The sequence below is a fragment of the Suncus etruscus genome, chromosome 4 (genome assembly GCF_024139225.1).
Source record: "Suncus etruscus isolate mSunEtr1 chromosome 4, mSunEtr1.pri.cur, whole genome shotgun sequence".
Taxonomy (NCBI): domain Eukaryota; kingdom Metazoa; phylum Chordata; class Mammalia; order Eulipotyphla; family Soricidae; genus Suncus; species Suncus etruscus.
In genome coordinates this window covers 130345872-130355346 of record NC_064851.1, presented here as the reverse complement: position 1 = coordinate 130355346, position 9475 = coordinate 130345872, and the positions used below count along the sequence as shown (strand labels likewise).

General features: G+C 38.4%; 1 non-coding gene across 1 annotated transcript; it reads right to left on the bottom strand.

Annotated features, from left to right (window-relative positions):
• Positions 1 to 8759: 8759 nt before the first annotated feature.
• LOC126007950 (small nucleolar RNA SNORA51) lies at positions 8760 to 8891 on the bottom strand. Its single transcript, XR_007495416.1, has one exon. It is a non-coding gene; the product is annotated as a small nucleolar RNA SNORA51 (small nucleolar RNA).
• Between the last annotated feature and the right edge of the window lie 584 nt (positions 8892 to 9475).

Sequence of the window (9475 nt, the reverse complement as noted above, 5' to 3'; positions counted from 1 at the left end):
ATTTTCTTTCTGGGTCTCTGGGACTCCAATGATTCTTAAGTTGTTTCTGTTGAGTTTATCATAGACTTCTATTTTCATGTGTTCCCATTCTTTGAGTAATTTTTCTATTGTTTGATCATTTGCTTTAAGGCTTTTTTCCAATTTTTTCTGCTGTATGGAATTGTTTTTCATCTCATCTTCCAATGTACTAATTCTATCCTCAGCTGCTGTTAACCTGTGGAAAAGCACAACCATATTTTTCTTCAATTCATCTACTGAGTGTTTCAGACCTGTTATTTGACCTGAAATTTTAGTTTGGAGTTTTCTAATTTCTATCTTCAAATTCTCTTGATTCTTATTAGTGTTCTCGTCTATACTTTCTTTGAGTTCTTTGAACATCTTCCATATTGCGACTCTAAACTCCTTATCTGAGAGACTGACTAGTTGTTTGGTCATGTTCAAGTCATCAGAGTTGCCATCGTCATTCTTTATGTCTGGCGCTGGCCTGCATTGTTTTCCCATTGTCACACTTGTATTGTGGGTTTTTCTACGTGTTGTGGTTGTTTTCATTGTATGCATAAATGATGTGCATGGCCGAGAAGCGAAGCAGAGCAGCCATGATCCTCAGGCTCTACCCTTTCTGGGCAATTAAACTCACCTCTGGGGAAGGCTCCAGGGAAGGTGAGCCACTGCAGATGAGCCACACACAGGATGAAATCAGGCTGAAAAATGGAGCACAGCACAGAAGACAGGCAGATAGGGCTGCTGACATCTGAGTTCCAGCAGAGTTCAGCAGCTTCCCCTTTATGGGCGTGTAAGCTCACCTCCAAGGAAGGCTCCAGGGAAGGCGAGCCATCCACAGATGAGCCATACACAGGATGATATCTGGCCAAAAATGGAGTACAGCACAGAAGACAGGCAGATAGGGTTGCTGGCATCGGAGTTTCAGCAGAGTTCAACCATAAAAAGTTTTTCTAATGAATGGGTGAAGATGTTCACATTTCCTATGTTGGACAAGGAGTCAATAACTTTAATGACACATGTACAAATGACTTATAAAAATCAACAATATAATACCAACAACCTGATTCACAAGAAATGAGTAGGATATCTGATTTCCCCAAAGAACATATACAGATGGTCAAAAGCACATGAAAAGATGCTCATCATCTTTTATTAACAGTGAAATGCAAATAAAGTTACACTAAATTATCCATTCATAAAGACAAGAAAAGAGGTTAAAGACAAGTTGCTAAAGACAAGAAAAAGTATTAGAATATTAGAAGAAAACTTTGGTACACTAATAGTAGGATTGGAAATTTATCTAGTTATATGAAAAAAGCATGATAGTTTCTAAAATAATTAAAAATAGAAATTTCAATATGATCATCATATCACATCTGGACATTTACCCCAATTACACATAAAGACATCTCTTCAAATTAAAAAAAGGTATTTTACTCATCTGTTTAACACAGCATTATTCACAAGAGCTAAGATCTGGACAAAGGGGAATGCCTTTGTGTTTCTTATCAAATGCATATTAATGCATGTTTGTTTTTTTTTTGTCCTAGGCACACTTCTTCAAATCCTGACCCATTCCCTTCCACATGCCTTTCCCTATTCCTTTTGGTAATTGCCATTTTATATTTTAAGAACTTGTTATAGTTTTACATAATTTACTTTTATTTTATTTATATACTCCATATGAATTAGACTATTCTGTGTTTGCATTTTCCCAACTAAATTATTTTATTTATCATTGTTGTCTCAAGACAATCTGTATCTTTATTGCTGGAGTATATACAATTGTGGACATCTTTATTCACCAGTCAGTGAACATTTTAATTTTCTATGATGCACACCTGAAACCACTATCATGATAGTGCACTCACTATTCTTTAACAGAAAAATAAAAATTAGAATCAGAACCAAAATAAATGAATTAACAAAACTGTCAGTCTATTACAAAAAATATGGAGACAATAAATTAATATTTCAAATGTAGAAACATATTTTTCAACTCAATAACAAACAAAAATAATCATATTTAAGAAATGGGGGCAAAAGCTGGCTCCCTGTGTGTGACACCAGGCTGGGAAAATCCGCGAAAGTACACCGGCCCAGTGGGGCTCAGCTGTGAAAGACTGTGAGTGTGACCTGTCTATGTCTGTCTACTGTCCTCTTGCGTGAAACTCTTGCGAGTGGGGCAAAAAGAGGCTCAGAGGAGCACGGCCGCTCCGCTTCGCTACGCGGCCGTGCACTCTTTCTAAGGAAAGAACTCCATTGCAACAAGAAGGAAAAATCACACTAAGAACGGCGCTATATCACAGAAGCAAACATTTCTCTCTGGACTGTCTTCTCTGTTACATGCTCGGGCCTAAGATTTGACCCAGTGTGAGGCTTCATCCACGGAGGACTCCCCTCCCTTAGAGGCAAGTCAGCCCATCCAGAAAGGGAGGAGCCAGAGGAGTGTGCTGCCTACATCATATAGACAATGAATACCACTACAACACGTAGAAAAACCCACAATACAAATGTGACAATGGGGAAACAGCGCAGGCCAGCATCAGACATAGAGAATGAAGATGACAATTCTGAGGACCAGATAATGACTGAACAACTAATCAACCTCTCAGATAAGGACTTTAGACTAGCAATATGGAAGGTGCTCAACAGACTCCAAGAAACCATGGATCGAGTTGAACAGAACACTAATAAGAACCAAGAAAATATGAAGGCAGAAATGACAAAACTCCAAACTGAAATAACATGTCAACTAACAGGCCTGAAAAACTCAGTAAACGAAGTGAATGACAAAATGGATAAGCTCTGGGACAGGGTATCAGAAGCTGAGAATAGACTTGGTGCTGTGGAAGATGAGATACATAACAATTCCATACAGCAGGAGAGATTGGACAAAAAACTTAAAGCAAATGAGCAGACAATGGAAAAATTAGTCAAAGAATGGGAACAGACGAAAATAGAAGTCTATGATAAGATCAACAGAAACAACTTAAGAATCATTGGAGTCCCAGAGACCCAGGAAGAAAATTTCCAGGAAGAATCAATGGTCAAGAACATCATTAAAGAGAAACTTCCAGAGCTAAAGAATATATGTGATCAAATCCTGCATGCCCGAAGAGTACCAACCAAAAGAGACCCCAGAAAAACCACCCCAAGACACATCCTAGTCACAATGACAAATCCCACAGATAGAGACAGAATTCTGAAAACAGCAAGATCAAAAGGGGAAATCATGTTCAAGCAAGCTTCCCTGAGATTTACAGCAGACCTGTCACCAGAAACGCTCAATGCCAGAAAGCAGTGGTGGGATATTGTGACAAGACTGAATGAAATGAATGCTTCACCCAGAATACTATACCCAGCAAAACTCACTTTCCGGTTTGATGGAAGAATACATGGTTTCACAGACAAAAAACAGCTCAGAAACTTCACAGACACAAAACCAGTCTTAAGAGAAAAACTGAAAGACCTAATCTAAGACAAGACTACCCAAAAGACACACCAAATTTTGAAATAAAGATGGCGTTAAATCCCAGGACAATTCTTTCTCTCAACGTCAATGGACTAAATGCACCAGTTAAGAGACACACAGTGGCTAAATGGATCAAAAAACTCAATCCAACCTTCTGCTGCCTACAAGAAACGCACCTGAATAGTCAGAACAAACATAGACTCAAAATAAAAGGCTGGAGAAAAGTTATCCAAGCAAACAACACCCATAAAAAAGCTGGAGTGGCCATACTAATATCAGATAATGCAAACTTTATACTCAGGAAGGTTGTAAGGGACAAAGACGGACATTTTATATTAATCAAGGGGTACGTAGAGCAGGAAGAATTCACTCTCCTAAACATATATGCACCGAATGAGGGGCCAGCAAAATATTTAATACAACTGCTGACAAATCTGAAAAATAATATCAACAACAACACAATAATTGTGGGGGACCTAAACACGGCTTTGTCAACACTGGACAGGTCAACCAGACTGAAAACCAACAAGAATATACTAGACCTGAGGAGAGAAATGGAAGAAAGAGGCCTAGTGGATATATATAGGACACTCCATCCCCAGAAACCTGGATACACATTCTTCTCCAATGTACATGGGACATTCTCCAGGATAGACTACATGCTGGCACATAAAACATACCTCCATAAGATCAAGAGGATAGAAATTTTGCAGACTACCTTCGCTGACCACAAGGCTCTGAAATTATTTGTGAACTCCAAAGGGACTCAGAAGAAACACTTTAACACCTGGAAGTTAAACAGCCTCATGCTCAATAACCAGTGGGTCCGAGATGAAATCAAGGAGGAAATCAAAAGGTTCCTGGAAACAAATGACAATAAAGACACAAACTCTCAGAACTTATGGGACACAGCAAAAGCAGTACTGAGAGGAAAATTTATAGCTTTGCAAGCACACATCAGGAAGGAAGAAGGAGCTTACCTGAGTAGCTTAATGACACAGCTAATAGAACTAGAAAATGCTCAACAAAAGGACCCAAGAACAGGAAGACAGAAGGAAATAACAAAGCTGAGAGCAGAAATCAACGAAGTGGAAACTCAAAAAACAATCCGAAAGATCAACGAAAGCAGAAGTTGGTTCTTTGAAAAAATAAACAAGATTGATAGACCACTGGCAAACCTAACGAAGAAAGAGAGAGAGAGAAACTTGATAACTCGTATCAGGAATGAAAAAGGAGAGATCACTACTGATATGACAGAGATTCAAAGGGTAATCAGAAACTACTTTGAAAAAACTCTACGCCACTAAAAATGAGAACCTGGAAGAAATGGATAAATTCTTGGACTCTTATAATCTTCCACGGTTGAAGGAAGAGGATGTAGCATATCTAAACACCCCCATCACCATTGATGAAATTAAAACAGTAATCAAATGTCTGCCGAAAAACAAAAGCCCAGGTCCAGATGGATTCACTAATGAATTCTATCAAACTTTCCAAGAGGAACTACTGCCAATCTTGGCAAGACTCTTTCATGAAATTGAACAAACAGAAACACTTCCAAATAGCTTTTATGAAGCCAACATCACCTTGATACCTAAACCAGACAGAGACGCTACCAAAAAAGAAAATTACAGACCAATATCACTGATGAATGCAGATGCAAAGATCCTCAACAAAATCCTGGCAAATAGGATTCAATGCCTCGTTAAGAAGATCATCCACTACGATCAAGTAGGTTTCATCCCAGGAATGCAAGGCTGGTTTAACATCCGTAAATCTATCAACATAATACACAACATCAATAACAAGAAAAATAAAAACCACATGATCATATCAATAGATGCAGAGAAAGCATTTGATAAGGTCCAACACCCATTCTTGATCAAAACTCTCAGCAAGATGGGAATGGAGGGAACCTTTCTCAATATAGTGAAGGCCATCTACCACAAGCCAGTGGCAAATATTATCCTCAATGGAGAAAAACTGAAAGCCTTCCCTCTAAATTCTGGCACAAGACAAGGCTGTCCTCTCTCACCACTCCTATTCAACATAGCACTGGAAGTACTTGCTATAGCGATTAGGCAAGAAAAGGATATCAAGGGAATCCAGATAGGAAAGGAAGAAGTCAAGCTCTCACTGTTTGCAGATGACATGATACTCTACTTAGAAAACCCTAAAGACTCTATCAAAAAGCTTCTAGAAACAATAGACTCATATAGCAAGGTGGCAGGCTACAAAATTAACACACAAAAATCAATGGCCTTTCTATACACCAACAGTAATAAAGAAGAAATGGACATTAAGAAAACAACCCCATTCACAATAGTACCACACAAACTCAAATATCTTGGAATCAACTTGACTAAATATGTGAAGGACCTATACAAAGAAAACTATAAAACTCTGCTCCAAGAAATAAGAGAGGACACACGGAAATGGAAACACATACCCTGCTCATGGATTGGCAGGATTAACATCATCAAAATGTCAATACTCCCCAAGGCATTATACAGATTTAATGCCATCCCTCTAAAGATACCCATGACATTCTTCAAAGAAGTGGATCAGACACTTTTGAAATTCATTTGGAACAATAAACACCCTCGAATAGCTAAAGCAATCATTGGGAAAAAGAATATGGGAGGAATTACTTTTCCCAACTTTAAACTGTACTACAAAGCAACAGTTATCAAAACAGCATGGTATTGGAATAAGGATAGGTCCTCAGATCAGTGGAATAGGCTTGAATACTCAGAAAATGTTCCCCAGACGTACAACCATCTAATTTTTGATAAAGGAGCAGGAAATCCTAAATGGAGCAGGGAAAGCCTCTTCAACAAGTGGTGTTGGCACAATTGGATAGCCACTTGCAAAAAATTAAACTTAGACCCCCAGCTAACATCATGTACAAAGGTAAAATCCAAATGGATTAAAGACCTCGATATCAGCCCCAAAACCATAAGATATATAGAACAGCACATAGGCAAAACACTACAGGACATTACAGGCATCTTCAAGGAGGAAACTGCACTCTCCAAGCAAGTGAAAGCAGAGATTAACAGATGGGAATATATTAAGCTGAGAAGCTTCTGCACCTCAAAGGAAATAGTGCCCAGGATACAAGAGCCACCCACTGAGTGGGAGAAACTATTCACCCAATACCCATCAGATAAGGGGCTAATCTCCAAAATATACAAGGCACTGACAGAACTTTACAAGAAAAAAACATCTAACCCCATCAAAAAATGGGGAGAAGAAATGAACAGACACTTTGACAAAGAAGAAATACGCATGGCCAAAAGACACATGAAAAAATGTTCCACATCACTAATCATCAGGGAGATGCAAATCAAAACAACGATGAGATACCACCTCACACCCCAGAGAATGGCACACATCACAAAGAATGAGAATAAACAGTGTTGGCGGGGATGTGGAGAGAAAGGAACTCTTATCCACTGCTGGTGGGAATGCTGTCTAGTTCAACCTTTATGGAAAGCGATATGGAGATTCCTCCAAAAACTGGAAATCGAGCTCCCATACAATCCAGCTATACCACTCCTAGGAATATACCCTAGGAACACAAAAATACAATACAAAAACCCCTTCCTTACACCTATATTCATTGCAGCTCTATTTACCATAGCAAGACTCTGGAAACAACCAAGATGCCCTTCAACAGATGAATGGCTAAAGAAACTGTGGTACATATACACAATGGAATATTATGCAGCTGTCAGGAGAGATGAAGTCATGAAATTTTCCTATACATGGATGTACATGGAATCTATTATGCTGAGTGAAATAAGTCAGAGAGAGAGAGAAAAACGCAGAATGGTCTCACTCATCTATGGGTTTTAAGAAAAATGAAAGACACCCTTGTAATAATAATTTTCAGACACAAAAGAGAAAAGAGCTGGAAGTTCCAGCTCACCTCAGGAAGCTCACCACAAAGAGTGATGAGTTTAGTTAGAGAAATAACTACATTTTGAACTGTCCTAATATTGAGAATGTATGAGGGAAATGTAGAGCCTGTTTAGGGTACAGGCGGGGGTTGGGTGGGGAGGAGGGTGATTTGGGACTTGGGTGATGGGAATGTTGCACTGGTGATGGGTGGTGTTCCTTTTATGACTGAAACCCAAACACAATCATGTATGTAATCAAGGTGTTTAAATAAATAAAAAAAAAAAAATAAAAGATAAAATGAAGAAAAAAAAAAAAAAAAAAAAGAAATGGGGATGATGCCAGAATGATTGTAAAGCAGCTAGCCTTGCACATAGCTGACTCAGGTTAGATCCTGGGCATTCCAAATGGCTCCCTGAGCCTTCCAGGAGTGATTTCTGGGTGCAGACCCAGGAGTAAACCCTGATAACCACCGGGTATATTTTAGAAACCTAAATAAATAAATAAAAAATGGGCAGAAGTACCAAATAAACACTTTGACATATGAACATGTGCATGACTGTAAATGTAACTAATATTAAAATATTTTAAAAACACACTTTCTGGAGGCAGAGCAGTGGCACAGTGGTAGAGTGTTTGCCTTGCACGTGGTTGACCTAGGGTGGATAGCAGTTTGATTTCTCTGGGGTCCTATATAGTCCCCTAAGCTAGGAGTGATTTCTGAGTGCATAGCCAGGAGTAACCCCTGAGCATAACCAGGTGTGGCCTCAAAACAAAACAAAAATAACCACTTCCTAGTTAATAAAATATGCTTCAAATTTTAGTATATAAAATTTTATTTACTTTTCAGATAGTTATAATAAATGTCTTTGATATCAAGAAGTTCATATTGAACTTTTATTTGCAAACATATACGTCAAGACATATTAGGGCTCAGAATATGTCAAACTAGTAAGACATCATATGACTGGGCTCAAGAAAAATATGACACTAAAATATCCCCTAACATCTATTTTGGGGGTTGTTTCTGGGAGATATCACACTGGGTAATGTATAGGAATTATTACTGATTCAGTACTTGGAGACTCCTCGAGTTGCTTGGTTTCTGGGGATCAAATTCAGACATTTCTTATGCAAAACAGGCATTCTAATTTTTCGAGTAGTTTTCTGCACCTATACTTTGTAATTAAGATCAAGTAGAAAACGATTTCATAAATTAGTTACCACATGGTTCTACTTAACTATTCATTTGTCTTTAAAGATGTTTATTGAATATTACATTTATCTTGGCTCTTATAATTTTTGGTGCTTTCACAATAGCAAGAACATTTTCATTTTTGTCATAATCCACTAAATGTAACAAAAAACGTTATTTTTTTCTTGTCCCCCAATTCACAATACAGACCAGGCAAAGGGCCTGTGTTGAGGTGTATATGGGGTGTATTTACTGTACCGCCTCTTTCTATACAGTCAGTTTAAAGAACACAGCTTGTGGTAAGAATTGGAGGCCAGGAGCCGGGAAGGTGGCGCTAGAGTTAAGGTGTCTGCCTTGCAAGCGCTAGTGTAGGACAAACCGCTGTTTGATCCCCTGGCGTCCCATATGGTCCCCCAAGCCAGGGGCGATTTCTGAGCGTATAGCCAGGAGTAACCCCTGAGCGTCAAACGGGTGTGACCCAAAAACAAAAAAACAAAAACAAAACAAAACAAAAAAGAATTGGGAGGCCTTTTCTTTTCTTTTTTTTTTTGATTTTTTTAATATATTTATGTATAGATATACATATATAATCCTTCACCAGTGCAACATTTCCATGACCATATCCCAATATGGTACATACACATTATGGAATATTATGCAGCCATCAGAAGAGATGAAGTCATGAAATTTTCCTATACATGGATGTATATGGAATCTATAATGCTGAGTGAAATAAGTAAGAGGGAGAGAGATAAACACAGAATGGTCTCCCTTATCTATGGGTTTTGAGAAAAATGAAAAACATTTGTGTAATGATTCTCAGAGACAAAATAGAGGGGAACTGGAGGGTACATCTCCTGACATGAAGCTCACCACAGGGATGTTAGTGCAGTCACAGA